We start from the raw sequence: 18,625 nt of genomic DNA, 5'->3' as shown, positions 1-18,625 counted from the left end.
TGGTGACCCCTGATTTAGCGTGTCTGTCTCTTCAAGAATATGTGCTGATCATCAGAACGCCCACAATACTGGGAGGAGAAAATGCATGTATAATAATAATAATAATAATAATAATAATAAGAGATTGTATTTGTGAAAAGCATTTTACATTCAGCAAATTACCTCAAAGTGCTATAGTGTATTAAAAAAAAAAAAAAAAGATGATAAAATAAATACAAATAAAAACTAAAACAGCCTAATAGCTAGAACTAGTATGCATATATCTAAAAAAAAGGGTTTTTTTTTTTAAAAAAAAGGGGTTTTAAGCCTTTTTTAAAAGCATTCACAGTCTGCGGTGCCCTCAGGTGGTCAGGGAGAGCGTTCCACAGACTGGGAGCGGCGGAGCAGAAAGCCCGGTCTCCCATTGTTCGTAGCTTTGTCCTCGGAGGTTGGAGGAGGTTAACCTGTCCGGAGCGGAGGTGTCGTGTGGAGGATTTGGGGGTGAGCAGTTCTTTGAGGTAGGGGGGGGCATTTCCATGGAGGCACTAGTATAATCAATGAGCACACACGGGGTGATTTATCAAGACTGAAACTGCTTTGCGTCTTCATTTAGCACAGGCCTGGGCAATTATTTTGCCTCGGGGGGGCCAAATTTAGAGAAACAAATGTGTCTGGGGCCGGTATTTAAATTTTTTTTACTGAATGAGACTCTCAGAATGAGATGAAAATAAAGAATGTGGGATTTACAATATTAACTATGAAGGATAAAACACTGAATATTGACAATATATGAACGTTAACCCCCTCTCCATCCACATATTTTACAATCAAGCGAAACACAACAAAATGCAACAAACACAGTGAAATATGAAGGTGAAGGGTAAAAAAAATAACCAACCTACAATCTGATATACATGATATATGTCAAATATATATAATATATAAAATATATATGTAAAAAATCTCCTTCCGCGTCTGTCCCTGACACCTGCATTTCAGCTTGGCCGCTCTGGAAACACTCTGTGGAAACGCCCCCCCACCCACACTGCTTGGTGCCTCGTCTGAGCTGCTGTGATTACCATAGTAACTAATTAGATGACCATAGTAACTAATTGGATTACCATAGTAACTCGTATATTGGGCAAAAGCGCAGATTCCAACGATTTAAATACTTTGTATAGTTCAAGACTTACGGTAATTTCACCACCAGGGGTGCAAATGAGATCTCAATTTTTTTGTTTTTTGTAATGTGCTTAAGGCCGATGACAAAGGAGTCACGGACCACAGATGGCCCCTGTGCCGCACTTTGGGCAACCCAGCTGTAGAAGCTAACTGTTAATGGCCACTATAGTCTTAGTACTGTAGTGTATTTGTTCATCCTATGGTCACATATGGGACTAGGGGTTGTCTTACGTCAGCACCGGAAGTCGTAAAATCAGCTGTTCACCTGGCGGGTTTTTTTCGGGGATGAATAGGGAAGTCCTTCTTTAGCTGCCATCTTGCTTTATCATATATTGCTGCCTTTGCACCTGTCAATGTTTACTTTTGTATGCACATTAAATCAACAAAAGATCCTAACTTTGGAGCAATGTTCACGGACTCTAGTATTTGGCTCTCTATTAGATGCAATGGTTTTCCGTATTGGGACCATGATTTCGGTCCTAACTTGTTCACCGGTCCTCATATGGAAGGTACTTTTCCTTATAAATCATGTCCAGTTTGATCATATATTGCTGCCTTTGCACCTGTCAATGTTTACTTTTGTATGCACATTAAATCAACAAAAGATCCTGACTTTGGAGCAATGTTCACAGACTCTAGTATTTGGCTCTCTATTAGATGTAATGGTTTTCCGTATTGGGACCGTGATTTCGGTCCGAACTTGTTCACCGGTCCTCATATGGAAGGTACTTTTCCATCCAAATCCTGTCCAGTTGTATCATATTTCGCTGCCTTTGCACTTTACAATGTTTACTTTTGTATGCACATTAAATCAACAAAAAAATCCTGACTTTGGAGCAATGTTCACGGATTCTAGTATTTGGCTCTCTATTTGACGCAATGGTTTTCCGTATTGGGACCAGGATTTCGGTCCTAACTTGTTCATCGGTCCTCATATGGAAGGTACTTTTCCCTCTAAAGCCTGTACAGTTGTATCATACATTGCTGCCTTTGCACCTGTCAATGTTTACTTATGTATGCACATTAAATCAACAAAATATACTGACTTTGGAGCAATGTTCACACACTCTAGTATTTGGCTCTCTATTAGATGCAATGGTTTTCCGTATTGGGACCCATGGTTTCGGCTCTAACTTATTCACCAGTCCTCATACGGAAGGTACTTTTCCATCTAAATCCTGTCCAGCTGTATCATATTTCACTGCCTTTGCACTTTACAATGTTTACTTTTGTATGCACATTAAATCAACAAAAAATCCTGACTTTGGAGCAATGTTCACGGACTCTAGTATTTGGCTCTCTATTTGACGCAATGGTTTTCCGTATAGGGACCAGGATTTCGGTCCTAACTTGTTCACCGGTCCTCATATGGAAGCTACTTTTCCCTCTAAATCCTGTCGGATTTTATTATATATTGCTGCCTTTGCACCTGTCAATGTTTACTTTTGTATGAACATCAAATCAACAAAATATCCTAACTTTGGAGCAATGTTCACAGACTCTAGTATTTGGCTCTCTATTAGATGCAATGGTTTTTCCGTATGGGGACCATGATTTCGGCTCTAACTTGTTCACCGGTCCTCATATGGAAGCTACTTTTCCTTATAAATCCTGTCCAGTTTGATCATATATTGCTGCCTTTGCACCTGTCAATGTTTACTTTTGTATGACATTAAATCAACAAAAGATCCTGACTTTGGAGCAATGTTCACGGACTCTAGTATTTGGCTCTGTATTAAATGCAATGGCTTTCCGTACTGGGACCAGGATTTTGGTCCTAACTTGTTCACCGGTCATCATATGGAAGGTACTTCTCCTTGTTGATGTTTCAAGAAGGGTAGAAACACTAGAACACACACACACAGAGAGAGAGAAAGACACACGGTAATCATTCCCACTTCTCTGTCCCCCTGTGGGAGCCGTGGGGCCCCCTAATCTGCGCCCGCGAGAGCTCACCCCCGCTCTCCCCTCTTGAACTTTGCCTTTGTGAGGGTCACCCTGCCGGGCCACGCGGGAGCGCCCTCCTCGGCCGCGCCTTAATCCCCGCCGAGTCGATAGACGCTAGCGTGGCCGCCAGCTCGCGCCGCCCCATGGGGGGCCAGGGGGGGGGTACAGCGGCTCATTTCAATAGATGTAAAGTGATGCACACACCGTCATGTCGAACACGCGTGCACATACCCAAACATGTGACCCCCTCCAGAAATATGGAGGAGCGACGCAGCAATTTGAGGTAAATGGCAGGCGAGCAAGTGGAACATTTGCCGGCTTGATGCTGTCGATTGGTGGCTGCTGCCCCGATAAGACCTTATTTACATTTGACAGGACCCGATTGATTTCCTCCCTCTTCTTTTTTTTTTTTTTTTGTTGCCCTCTACAGACGTCTCAGGCTGCAGACCCGCTGGCACACAAACGTCGGTCAAAAGTTCCTCACAACAGAATGAAAACACTTAAAGTTCATTCTATCAGGTAAACATGCACGTTGTAATTCTTTTTTTTGTTTTTTTTGTTTCCATTTTATTTTTATTGACATCCAGCATCAGACATTCCTATCCATTACATCATATTCACAGACATCATATATCTGTTGCCTGCCCTAAATGTCAAAATATTTTTGGTTTATGTCAAAACCATACCACAGATCCACCCTAAAAAAAAAAAAGAGAAAGAAACAGCAGAAAAACTAAGTAGTATTTGCAAATACATCAATTAAATAAAGAAAAATGAAATAATACATTATTATTAATAATAATCAGAAATAAAATAATATAAACATATATATACAGTATATACACACACATATAGGGAGTAATCCTTTTTTATTAGAGATGTCCGATAATAACGGCCTGCCGATATCGGCCGATAAATGCTTTAAAATGTAATATCGGAAATTATCGGTATCTGTTTTTTAATTATCGGTATCGTTTTTTTAATTTTTTATTAAATCAACATAAAAAACACAAGATACACTTACAATTAGTGCACCAACCCAAAAAACCTCCCTCCCCCATTTACACTCATTCACACAAAAGGGTTGTTTCTTTATTTTATTAATATTCTGGTTCCTACATTATATATCAATACAGTCTGCAAGGGATACAGTCCGTAAGCACACATGATTGTGCGTGCTGCTGCTCCACTAATAGTACTAACCTTTAACAGTTCATTTTACTCATTTTCATTAATTACTAGTTTCTATGTAACTGTTTTTATATTGTTTTACTTTCTTTTTTATTCAAGAAAATGTTTTCAATTTATCTTATTTTATTTTATAATTTTTTTTAAAATGACCTTATTTTCATCATACCTGGTTGTCCAAATTAGGCATAATAATGTGTTAATTCCACGACTGTAAATATCGGTATCGGTTGATATCGGTAATTATGAGTTGGACAATATCGGATATCGGCAAAAAAGCCATTATCGGACATCCCTATTTTTTTTTTTATTTTTTTTTTTAAGCAGTACAATCACTAATTGTAAAAATTAAAGTCAGGCTTATGGGACGTGACATAAGTGACCCAGTTTTCCCAGTATGAAGTACATTTATCCAATTTATAATTCTTAAACGAAGGTCCTGAGTAGTCGTGAGTTCAATCCCGGCCTCGGGATCTTTCTGTGTGGAGTTTGCATGTCCTCCCCGTGACTGCGTGGGTTCCCTCCGGGTACTCCGGCTTCCTCCCACCTCCAAAGACATGCACCTGGGGATAGGTTGATTGGCAACACTAAATTGGCCCTAGTGAGTGAATGTGAGTGTGAATGTTGTCTGTCTATATGTGTTGGCCCTGCGATGAGGTGGCGATTTGTCCAGGGTGTACCCCGCCTTCCACCCGATTGTAGCTGAGATAGGCTCCAGCGCCCCCCGCGACCCCGAAGGGAATAAGCGGTAGAAAATGGATGGATGGATAATTAATAAAGGCAGTTATCTCCTCCAATTTATATATGTCCATTGTGATTTCCATCCATTGCTTCAAAGTTGATGTAATTCTGCATCTATAGTCCATCCATCCATTTTCTACCGCTTATTCCTTTCGGGGTCGCGGGGAGCGCTGGAGCCTATCTCAGCTACAATCGGGTGGAAGGCGGGGTACACCCTGGACAAGTCGCCACCTCATCACAGGGCCAACACAGATGGACAAGACAAGTCATCTATGTTAAACAGCAAATTGGCCTTTGTGGCTTTTCAACATGCCAAAGTGAGCCGTGGCCTCTAGTGAATATGCTAACTTAGCATATGTGAGTGTCACGTTAGCATGTGGCTAACATGGCTATGCTCGTGTTGCTAACGTTTGTGTACTCCTCTCCCACTCCTCTGTTACGTTGTGCGGATCGATACCGAAATATCGAGATGCCAATACCGGATTTTCAATCAATCAATCAATCAATGTTTACATATAGCCCTAAATCACGAGTGTCTCAAAGGGCTGCACAAGCCACAACGACATCCTCTGCTCAGGTCCCACAATCAGGGCAAGGAAAAACTCAACCCAATGGGATGACAATGAGAAACCGTATTCATGTTCTAATGTCGATTCTCACATAAAAAAATATCAGTACTTTTGATACTTTAGTTATTTTAATAATGTATGTCGCTACCAAGAACACAGTGTAAACTAAAATATTGAGTTATTGTCTAAATCAGTGTTTCTTAAGTATGGCATCGCCCCCCCCCCCCCCCCCCCCCCAAAAAAAAAAAAAGTTTCTCAGCAGTGGTCCGTTTAGGCTGTAATACACTTTCCCACCACTTGTGGCAGTAATGACAAGCTCAAACAATAGAAGAAGTCTGGACCTAAAATCATGAAGTTTCTTATGCGCAAAAATGATGACTAAAGTGGTGAAGCAGCAATACTTAAAATACAATTAAGTATTGGATTTTACCAGACACTTTAGGTATGTATGCACTAGAGTTGGACGGTATACCGGTATTGGTATAGTACCGCGATACTAATGAATCATATTCGGTACTATACCGTCTCTAAAAAGTCAAAATGTAAACAAATGCCATGGGTGGATCTACACCTGACATCCACTGTAATGATACCAAGTACAGGAGCGTATCTAGTCGATACTAGTATGATTATGACTTTAAAAAATGTATATTATGTATATAAACTCCAATGTATGATCCTGTAACTACTTGGTATCGGATCGATACCCAAATTTGTGGTATTATCCAAAACTAATGTAAAGTATCAAACAACAGAAGAATAAGTGATTATTACATTTTAACAGAAGTGTAGATAGAACATGTTAAGAGAAAGTAAGCAGATATTAACAGTAAATGAACAAGTAGATTAATAATTAATTTTCTACCGCTTGTCCTTAATAATGCTGACAAAATAATAGGTAGATAAATGACACAATATGTTACTGCATATGTCAGCAGACTAATTAGGAGCCTTTGTTTGTTTACTTACTACTAAAAGACAAGTTGCCTAGTATGTTCACTATTTTATTTAAGGACTAAATGACAATAAGAAACGTTTAGTTTAGTGTACCGTAACATTTTTTGTTAAAATAAAGGCAATAATGCTATTGTTTGTGGTCCCCTTTATTTAGAAAAGTACTGAAAGTATCGAAAGCATTTTGGTACCAGTACCAAAATATTGGTGTTGGGACAACACTAATATGCACAAAATATCGGACCTGTATCGCCGATACCAGTCAAAATGTTACCCCGTATCGGATCAAAAAAGAAAATCGGTGGTATCACAACTATCTGTTATAATGCAGAGTTACAGTGTTTATGTAAAAAGTGGATCTACTGTAGTGCACAGTAGCGCTTCTTGGAGCTAATGTCATTAGCATTGAAGCCACAGACACACAAAATGTAGATTTTGGGACAAGACACTTCCAATTATTGTTGCCGATCGTAGGCCGAAGCCCAATGTCAACAAATCAATTAATCGGCACGATAAATGAAAATTAACTCGATGTATTTCCATGTCCTGGGCTGTCTGTTTTCTCCGTCTGTCATTTCCAATCAGGGCGTAAGAGGGTTCACTCTGTGTATTGCTTTCATTTATTCAATGTAGAATTAAATGGGACACAGTGAATGATTTTGTCTTCCATCTCCAATCTTTGTCTCAGTGGGCAGAGGCGGACCGCTAGCTTTCCATTTTCACGTTTTATGTTTATTATTTTATTTGCAATGTCTCTCTGTGAGTACAATGTTATTACTTGTGGGATGCACAAAGTGTTGTGAGTCGCTACTTGCACCAAGAAACAATAATTAGGAGAGTACAATATGATCGCAAAATGAAATGTCCATGCGGGACTATTTCAGCTTGATGAGACCATCAACATGGCCAATGAAAATATTAAAAAAAGACAACAAAACAAAGCCTTGACCTAGTTTTCCCCACCGGGGTAAAAAGTGCACTTCATTCAACATTTATTCAAGTGCAATCATTACTTACTTGCATTATTATTAAAATGTCATACATTTTAATAATAATGCAAACTTTTTTCTGGCGACTACTCCTTCCACATTTTTCAACGCAATTTAACTATTCCACTGTCAAAACAATCCTCTTAGTCAGGACAGAAATGTCCTATTCCTAATAGTGATACTACACTTTATGCAGTGACACTATGCTTCCTAATAGTGACACTACACTTCCTAATAGTGACACTACACTTCCTAATAGTGACACTACGCTATATGATAGTGACACTACACTTTATGCTAGTGACACTACACTTTATGCAAGTGACACTACACATTATGCTCGTGACTCTACACTTTATGCAAGTGACACTACTCTTCAAGCTAGTGACACTACACTTTTGATAGTGACACTACACTATATGCTAGTGACACTACACTTTATACTAGTGACACTACACTAGATGCTGGTGACACTATGCTTCCTAATAGTGACACAACACTTCCTAATAGTGATACTACACTTCCTGATAGTGACACTACACGTAATGCTAGTGACACTACACTTTATGCTAGTGACACCACACTTTATGCTCGTGACACTAAACTTAATGCTCATGACACTACACTTCATGCTCATGACACTACTCTTCAAGCTAGTGACACTACACTTTTGATAGTGACACTACACTATATGCTAGTGACACTACACTTTATGCTAGTGACACTACACTAGATGCTGGTGACACTATGCTTCCTAATAGTGACACAACACTTCCTAATAGTGATACTACACTTCCTGATAGTGACACTACACTTAATGCTAGTGACACTACACTTAATGCTCGTGACACCCACACTTAATGCTGATGACACCACACTTCATGCTAGTGACACCACACTTTTGATAGTGACACTACACTTTTGATAGTGACACTACAACTTTATGCTAGTGAAAATACACAAAATACTAGTGACACTATGCTTCCTGATAGTGACACTACACTTTATGCTAGTGACACTACACTTAATGCTCCTGACACGACACTTCCTAATAGTGATACTACACTTCCTAATAGTGACACTACACTTTATGCTAGTGACACTACACTTAATGCTCATGACACCACACTTCATGCTAGTGACACTACACTTTTGATAGTGACACTACACTTTATGCTAGTGAAAACACACTTTATGCTAGTGACACTATGCTTCCTAATAGTGACACTACACTTCCTAAAAGTGACACTACGCTATATGATAGTGACACTACACTTTATGCTAGTGACACTACACTTTATGCTCGTGACTCTACACTTTATGCAAGTGACACTACTCTTCAAGCTAGTGACACTACACTTTTGATAGTGACACTACACTATATGCTAGTGACACTACACTTTATGCTAGTGACACTACACTAGATGCTAGTGACACTATGCTTCCTAATAGTGACACAACACTTCCTAATAGTGACACTACGCTACCTGATAATGACACTACACTTTATGCTAGTGACCCTACACTTTATGCAAGTGACACTACACATTATGCTCGTGACTCTACACAGTATGCTCATGACACTACACTTCATGCTAGTGACACTACACTTTATGCTCATGACACTACTCTTCAAGCTAGTGACACTACACTTTTAAAAGTGACACTACACTATATGCTAGTGACACTACACTTTATGCTAGTGACACTACACTTTATGCTAGTGACACTACGCTTCCTAATAGTGACACTACACTTCCTAATAGTGACACTACGCTATCTGATAGTGTAACTACACTTTATGCTAGTGACACTACACTTTATGCAAGTGACACTACACTTTATGCTCATGACACTACTCTTCATGCTAGTGACACTACACTTTATGCTCATGACACTACTCTTCCAGCTAGTGACACTACACTTTTGATAGTGACACTACACTATATGCTAGTGACACTACACTTTATGCTAGTGACACTACATGTTATGCCAGTGACACTACACTAGATGTTAGTGACACTATGCTTCCTGATAGTGACGCTACGCTATATGCTAGTGACACTACACTTTATGCTAGTGACACTACACTTTATGCAAGTGACACTACACTTTATGCTAGTGACACTACACTGTATGCAAGTGACACTACACATTATGCTTGTGACTCTATACTTTATGCTCATGACACCACACTTCATGCTAGTGACACTACACTTTTGATAGTGACACTACCCTATATGCTAGTGACACTACACTTTATGCTAGTGACACTACACTAGATGCTAGTGACACTATGCTTCCTATTAGTGACACAACACTTCCTAATAGTGACACTACGCTACCTGATAGTGACACTACACTTTATGCTAGTGAGACTACACTTTATGCTCGTGACCCTACACTTTATGCTCATGACACTACTCTTCAAGCTAGTGACACTACACTTTTAATAGTGACACTACACTATATGCTAGTGACATTACACTATATGCTAGTGACACTACACTTTATGCTAGTGACACTACACTAGATGCTAGTGACACTATGCTTCCTAATAGTGACACAACACTTCCTAATAGTGACACTACGCTACCTGATAGTGACACTACACTTTATGCTAGTGACACTACACTTTATGCTAGTGACACTGCACTTTATGCTAGATACACTGCACTTTATGCTAGTGTCACTACACTTCATGCTCGTGACACTACACTTTATGCTCGTGACACTACACTTCATGCTAGTGACACTACACTTTATGCTCATGACACTACTCTTCAAGCTAGTGACACTACACTTTTGATAGTGACACTACACTATATGCTAGTGACACTACACTATATGCTAGTGACACTACACTTATGCTAGTGACACTACACTTTATGCATGTGACACTACACTTTATGCTAGTGACACTACACTTTATGCAAGTGACACTACACATTATGCCCGTGACTCTATACTTTATGCTCATGACACCACACTTCATGCTAGTGACACTACACTTTTAATAGTGACACTACACTATATGCTAGTGACATTACACTATATGCTAGTGACACTACACTTTATGCTAGTGACACTACACTAGATGCTAGTGACACTATGCTTCCTAATAGTGACACAACACTTCCTAATAGTGACACTACGCTACCTGATAGTGACACTACACTTTATGCTAGTGACACTACACTTTATGCTAGTGACACTGCACTTTATGCTAGATACACTGCACTTTATGCTAGTGTCACTACACTTCATGCTCGTGACACTACACTTTATGCTCGTGACACTACACTTCATGCTAGTGACACTACACTTTATGCTCATGACACTACTCTTCAAGCTAGTGACACTACACTTTTGATAGTGACACTACACTATATGCTAGTGACACTACACTATATGCTAGTGACACTACACTTTATGCTAGTGACACTACACTTTATGCAAGTGACACTACACTTTATGCTAGTGACACTACACTTTATGCAAGTGACACTACACATTATGCCCGTGACTCTATACTTTATGCTCATGACACCACACTTCATGCTAGTGACACTACACTTTTGATAGTGACACTACCCTATATGCTAGTGACACTACACTTTATGCTAGTGACACTACACTAGATGCTAGTGACACTATGCTTCCTATTAGTGACACAACACTTCCTAATAGTGACACTACGCTACCTGATAGTGACACTACACTTTATGCTAGTGAGACTACACTTTATGCTCGTGACCCTACACTTTATGCTCATGACACTACTCTTCAAGCTAGTGACACTACACTTTTAATAGTGACACTACACTATATGCTAGTGACACTACACTATATGCTAGTGACACTACACTTTATGCTAGTGACACTACACTAGATGCTAGTGACACTATGCTTCCTAATAGTGACACAACACTTCCTAATAGTGACACTACGCTACCTGATAGTGACACTACACTTTATGCTAGTGACACTACACTTTATGCTAGTGACACTGCACTTTATGCTAGATACACTGCACTTTATGCTAGTGTCACTACACTTCATGCTCGTGACACTACACTTTATGCTCGTGACACTACACTTCATGCTAGTGACACTACACTTTATGCTCATGACACTACTCTTCAAGCTAGTGACACTACACTTTTGATAGTGACACTACACTATATGCTAGTGACACTACACTATATGCTAGTGACACTACACTATATGCCAGTGACACTACACTATATGCTAGTGACACTACACTTTATGCTAGTGACACTACACTAGATGCTAGTGACACTATGCTTCCTAATAGTGACACTACACTTTCTAATAGTGACACTACACTATCTGATAGTGACACTACACTTTATGCTAGTGACACTACACTTTATGCAAGTGACACTACACATTATGCTCGTGACCCTACACTTTATGCTCATGACACTACTCTTCAAGCTAGTGACACTACACTTTTGATAGTGACACTACACTATATGCTAGTGACACTACACTTTATGCTAGTGACACTACACTAGATGCTAGTGACACTATGCTTCCTAATAGTGACACAACACTTCCTAATAGTGACACTACGCTACCTGATAGTGACACTACACTTTATGCTAGTGACACTACACTTTATGCTAGTGACACTACACTTATGCTCGTGACACTACACTTCATGCTCATGACACTACACTTTATGCTCATGACACTACACTTCATGCTCATGACACTACTCTTCAAGCTAGTGACACTACACTTTTGATAGTGACACTACACTATATGCTAGTGACACTACACTTTATGCTAGTGACACTACACTAGATGCTGGTGACACTATGCTTCCTAATAGTGACACAACACTTCCTAATAGTGATACTACACTTCCTGATAGTGACACTACACTTAATGCTAGTGACACTACACTTAATGCTAGTGACACTACACTTAATGCTCGTGACACGACACTTAATGCTCATGACACCGCATTTCATGCTAGTGACAACTACACTTTTGATAGTGACACTACACTATATGCTAGTGACACTACACTATATGCTAGTGACACTACACTATATGCCAGTGACACTACACTATATGCTAGTGACACTACACTTTATGCTAGTGACACTACACTAGATGCTAGTGACACTATGCTTCCTAATAGTGACACTACACTTTCTAATAGTGACACTACGCTATCTGATAGTGACACTACACTTTATGCTAGTGACACTACACTTTATGCAAGTGACACTACACATTATGCTCGTGACCCTACACTTTATGCTCATGACACTACTCTTCAAGCTAGTGACACTACACTTTTGATAGTGACACTACACTATATGCTAGTGACACTACACTTTATGCTAGTGACACTACACTAGATGCTAGTGACACTATGCTTCCTAATAGTGACACAACACTTCCTAATAGTGACACTACGCTACCTGATAGTGACACTACACTTTATGCTAGTGACACTACACTTTATGCTAGTGACACTACACTTTATGCTCATGACACTACACTTCATGCTCATGACACTACACTTTATGCTCATGACACTACACTTCATGCTCATGACACTACTCTTCAAGCTAGTGACACTACACTTTTGATAGTGACACTACACTATATGCTAGTGACACTACACTTTATGCTAGTGACACTACACTAGATGCTGGTGACACTATGCTTCCTAATAGTGACACAACACTTCCTAATAGTGATACTACACTTCCTGATAGTGACACTACACTTAATGCTAGTGACACTACACTTAATGCTAGTGACACTACACTTAATGCTCGTGACACGACACTTAATGCTCATGACACCACATTTCATGCTAGTGACACTACACTTTTGATAGTGACACTACACTATATGCTAGTGACACTACACTATATGCCAGTGACACTACACTATATGCTAGTGACACTACACTTTATGCTAGTGACACTACACTAGATGCTAGTGACACTATGCTTCCTAATAGTGACACTACACTTTCTAATAGTGACACTACGCTATCTGATAGTGACACTACACTTTATGCTAGTGACACTACACTTTATGCAAGTGACACTACACATTATGCTTGTGACCCTACACTTATGCTCATGACACTACTCTTCAAGCTAGTGACATTACACTTTTGATAGTGACACTACACTATATGCTAGTGACACTACACTTTATGCTAGTGACACTACACTAGATGCTAGTGACACTATGCTTCCTAATAGTGACACAACACTTCCTAATAGTGACACTACGCTACCTGATAGTGACACTACATTTTATGCTAGTGACACTACACTTTATGCTAGTGACACTACACTTTATGCTCGTGACACTACACTTCATGCTCATGGACACTACACTTTATGCTCATGACACTACACTTCATGCTCATGACACTACTCTTCAAGCTAGTGACACTACACTTTGATAGTGACACTACACTATATGCTAGTGACACTACACTTTATGCTAGTGACACTACACTAGATGCTGGTGACACTATGCTTCCTAATAGTGACACAACACTTCCTATAGTGATACTACACTTCCTGATAGTGACACTACACTTAATGCTAGTGACACTACACTTAATGCTAGTGACACTACACTTAATGCTCGTGACACGACACTTAATGCTCATGACACCACACTTCATGCTAGTGACACTACACTTTTGATAGTGACACTACACTTTTGATAGTGACACTACACTTTATGCTAGTGGAAAATACACAAAATGCTAGTGACACTATGCTTCCTGATAGTGACACTACACTTTATGCTAGTGACACTACACTTCATGCTCCTGACACGACACTTCCTAATAGTGATACTACACTTCCTAATAGTGACACTACACTTTATGCTGGTGACACTACACTTAATGCTCATGACACCACACTTCATGCTAGTGACACTACACTTTGATAGTGCCACTACACTTTATGCTAGTGAAAACACACTAGATGCTAGTGACACTATGCTTCCTAATAGTGATACTACACTTCTTGATAGTGACACTACACTTTATGCTAGTGACACTACACTTTATGCTCCTGACATGACACTTCCTAATAGTTATACTACACTTCCTAATAGTGACACTACACTTTATGCTAGTGACACTGCACTTTATGCTCCGGACACGACACTTCCTAATAGTGATACTACACTTTCTTATACTGATACTACACTTCCTGATAATGACACTACACTTCATGCTAGTGACACTACACTTTATGCTCCTGACAAGACACTTCCTAATGGTGATACTACACTTCCTAATAGTGACACTACACTTTATGCTCGCGACACTACACTTTATGCTCGTGACACGACACTTCCTAATAGTGATACTACACTTTCTAATAGTGATACTACACTTTCTAATAGTGATACTACACTTATTGATAGTGACACTACACTTTATGCTAGCGACACTACACTTTATGCTAGTGACACGACAGGGGTCTCCATGTAGTGAGACAATAACTCACCAAAAAGTCAACAAATATTTGCTTTGTATCCTCATAATCGTTCAGTTCAAAGGCTAATTTGTCTGTCCTGTGCATGGATGTTACCAGTGTGTCATTATTATATTACAGTGGTTATTTATGGATGTGGTGCACAAAGGCAAAATGATGGTAGTAAAATATTTACATACTGCATATATTGACATATGTCAATATATACATGCAGTATATATTGACATATGTCATTGACACATCAAAGTCAAGTGCAGGTACAGCCGTCACTGTTACGTGTGTGACAGTGACATGATGTTGACGTTAACCCCCTGTGGAGAGTTTGTTTGATGTAAATCTCTCAAATGTGTGTGTGTGTGTGTGTCACAGGTGGGACACAATGAAATGGGTGGTTGAGCAGGCGCCTCCCACCATTAAAGCACTAAATACAAGCGGGGCGAGGAGGAGGAGGGTCCCACCAGGGAGGTGAAGGTCAGCAGGTTCCTGATGAAGGACTCGCGTGGCGATGGCAAGATGGAGGCCAAAGAACACGGCAGGTTAACTTTTTTATTTTTCAAACAGGCACAAGGTTAACATCAGAAGACACATAATATTAATTTAATATGAAAAATTCAATCAAATGATTTTACAAGTAGAAATTATGAGCTCTCTTTACTTTTACTAGATACAAATCCTAATATCATATTTAATACAACATAAATATTTTGTCAGGGTTCAAATGTCATTAGTAGTAATTACATTAGTCAAAAAATCCCAAAGACGGTCAAGTCCCCTCTCAATAAGTCAGTATTCTTTTTCATTTAACATATATTTTAAAATGATTTATTTTTTTTATTTTTTATCCAACTGTATTATTATTTTATGTATTCATGTATTTTAGGTCTTCTTAACCTCCATATTAAATTGTAACAATCTGCCCATATTATAAAACACAGATTTAAACAAGGGAAACGTGCTATTGCACTTTATTATTTCACTTATCTATAGTTTTTAAGACTGAATATTTAGAAATGTGTCATGCAATTGTGCATGAAATCTACCTTTTAAAGTCCATACAGGATATTTAGCAACATAGTATTTTGAAAGTCTTGTGTTTGCAGGGCTACTACAAACATTGCAAGACCTAGGGGTGCAAAAAAATTAATTTGCATTGAATTGCAATTGTTCTACATCTCGATTCAAAATGTATGCATAATTTGTAAAAATAACTTATTATATTTTAAAATTATTTTTTTAATTTTTTTTTTATTCATCTGTATCTGTATTTTCTTCTTAGCCTCCATATTAAATTGTAACAATCTACCCATATTACAAAACACAGATTTAAACAAGGGAAGCATGCTATTGCACTTTATTATTATTTCACTTATCCATAGCGTTTAAGACTGATTATTTAAAAACTTGTCGTGCAATTGTGCATGAAATCTAACTTTTAAAGTACATACAGGATATTTAGCAACATATTTCACAAGTCTTGTGTTTGCGGGGCTACACACATTGCAAAAATCAATTCACATTCGAATTGCAATTGTTCTACATCTCGATTCAAAACTGATTCATAATATTTTAAAATCGATTTAAAAAAAGGAAAAATCTTTTTTTTTTTTAATCTTCAAAAAAAAAAAAAAAGTTTTTTTTTCCCAAAATAATTAATATAGAAAAATATATTTTTAGTAGAGGTGCATATAAAAAATATTCACATCAAAATCTCAATTTTTATTAATTCTGATTTCAAGTAGATTAATAATTTGCGGGTTTGGTTTTGGAATTGAATAATTAAGGTATTATTGCACTTTATTATTTCACTTATCTATAGCTTTTAAGACTGATTATTTAAAAACTTGCCGTGCAATTGTGCATGAAATCTAACTTTTAAAGTCCATACAGGATATTTAGCAACATATTTCGCAAGTCTTGTGTTTGCGGGGCTACACACATTGCAAAAATCAATTCACATTTGATCTGCAATTGTTCTACATCTCGATTCAAAATTGATTCATAATATTTTAAAATCGATTTAAAAAAGGAAAAATTGTTTTTTTTTAATCTTAAAAAAAAAAAAAAAAAAAAAAAAAAAAAATTCCAAAATAATTAATTTTGAAAAATATGTTTTTAGTACAGGTGCATATAAAAAAATATTCACATCAAAATCGCAATTTTTATTAATTCTGATTTCAAGTAGATTAATAATTTGCGGGTTTGGTTTTGGAATTGAATAATTAAGGTATTATTGTGTATTATTTTGTTGGATTCATTAATTTAAAAAAAATTATTTAAAAAAATCAATTAAAAAAAAACTAAAACAAATTATTTATTTTTTAAATAATACATTTTTAAAAATAAGTTTTTAGGCCATCCCCATGCTACCAGAATGAGCTCTTCTAAACTGTAACCTATTTTGAAAAATTATAGATACTCTACCAAATAATATATTGCGAGAATCGGTTGGAATCGAATCATCGACATAGGAATCGGACAGAATCCGTAGGTGCCGAAAGATTTCCGAGCAAGAACGCACACTTAATACCCACAATCCTTTAGGTGCACTTGTTGGACTCGCAACTTTATTCTTTTTCCGGGGGGGTTGGGAGAACCTTGAGTGACAGAAAATAACATTTTAAATGTAAAAGTGGACAGCGGCATGTGGCCCTCATTCCACTTTAATGCGACCTAAACAATGCAGGGTTATTTTGAGGGGTCGCACATCCAATAATAGTATCAATAAAACATCATCAGCGGGTAATGACATTTGCAGACGTTCTTCAGCTGCAGCCAATCTGCTTTTGCCGTGTCTAGCTGCCAAATAGATACATTTGACCTCCAGCACTGAGGGTATTTCACTTACAGCTGCCAGGCGCCCCCACACCCCCACCCAGTGCATGGAAGAAAAAAAAAAAAGTATTTATCAACAACTCTCCCTCCCCCCTTAAAGAAATAAATTAGAGGCTGCCCTCCCTCGCAATCGCCTCGGAATCAAACTCCAAAAGATTATTCCACATAATTATACTAAAGGGCAATTGGTTGATATGGGGCAGGGTCGGAGGTCGTGGCCTGGTAGATGCAATCTGCAGGCTGAGGTTGGCAGGCGGTAATACGCGAGCGGGCGTCAGCGTCTCACCTTATTCCCCGAGCTGATTGCTGCCTGTCACCTCCCTTCAACTCATGTAAATTGCTTGCTGCAGGAGGAGGATGCTGTATGTCGTGTATGTATCTGTGTGTGTTCTTGTCTTTCAACCCTTCTTGAGACATCAACAAGGAAAAGTAGCTTCCATATGAGGACCGGTGAACAACTTAGGACCGAAATCATGGTCCCAATACGGAAAACCACTGTATCTAATAGAGAATGTCTCATTTGCACCCCTGGTGGTGAAATCTGTCAAAATGAGGGTGATCCCACAAATGAGGGAGTTTTCAAATTAGCAGTGTGTCGGCTTTAAAAGTGCTCCCCCTCTGGCCAACATATGAAATAACAAGTGTGTGGCCAAAATCTTTTTTTTTTTAAATAAATAAAAATGTATGTAGAGACATACTGTAATAACTTGAAGTAAAT

General features: G+C 38.4%; 1 long non-coding RNA gene across 1 annotated transcript in view; it reads left to right on the top strand.

Moving 5' to 3' along the window:
* The window catches only part of LOC133645034 (uncharacterized), a 102,375-nt gene extending 86,178 nt beyond the window's left edge, over positions 1 to 16,197 (top strand). Inside the window, exons 3-4 of the long non-coding RNA XR_009824879.1 lie at positions 3,539 to 3,627; positions 15,445 to 16,197. This is a non-coding gene — a long non-coding RNA (uncharacterized LOC133645034). The remainder of the gene's footprint in view (positions 1 to 3,538; positions 3,628 to 15,444) is intronic.
* The last annotated feature ends 2,428 nt before the right edge of the window (positions 16,198 to 18,625 follow it).

The sequence above is a fragment of the Entelurus aequoreus genome, linkage group LG28 (assembly GCF_033978785.1).
Source record: "Entelurus aequoreus isolate RoL-2023_Sb linkage group LG28, RoL_Eaeq_v1.1, whole genome shotgun sequence".
Taxonomy (NCBI): domain Eukaryota; kingdom Metazoa; phylum Chordata; class Actinopteri; order Syngnathiformes; family Syngnathidae; genus Entelurus; species Entelurus aequoreus.
Note: the sequence above shows the minus strand (reverse complement) of the source record. Positions and strands in the feature narration are given on the sequence as shown.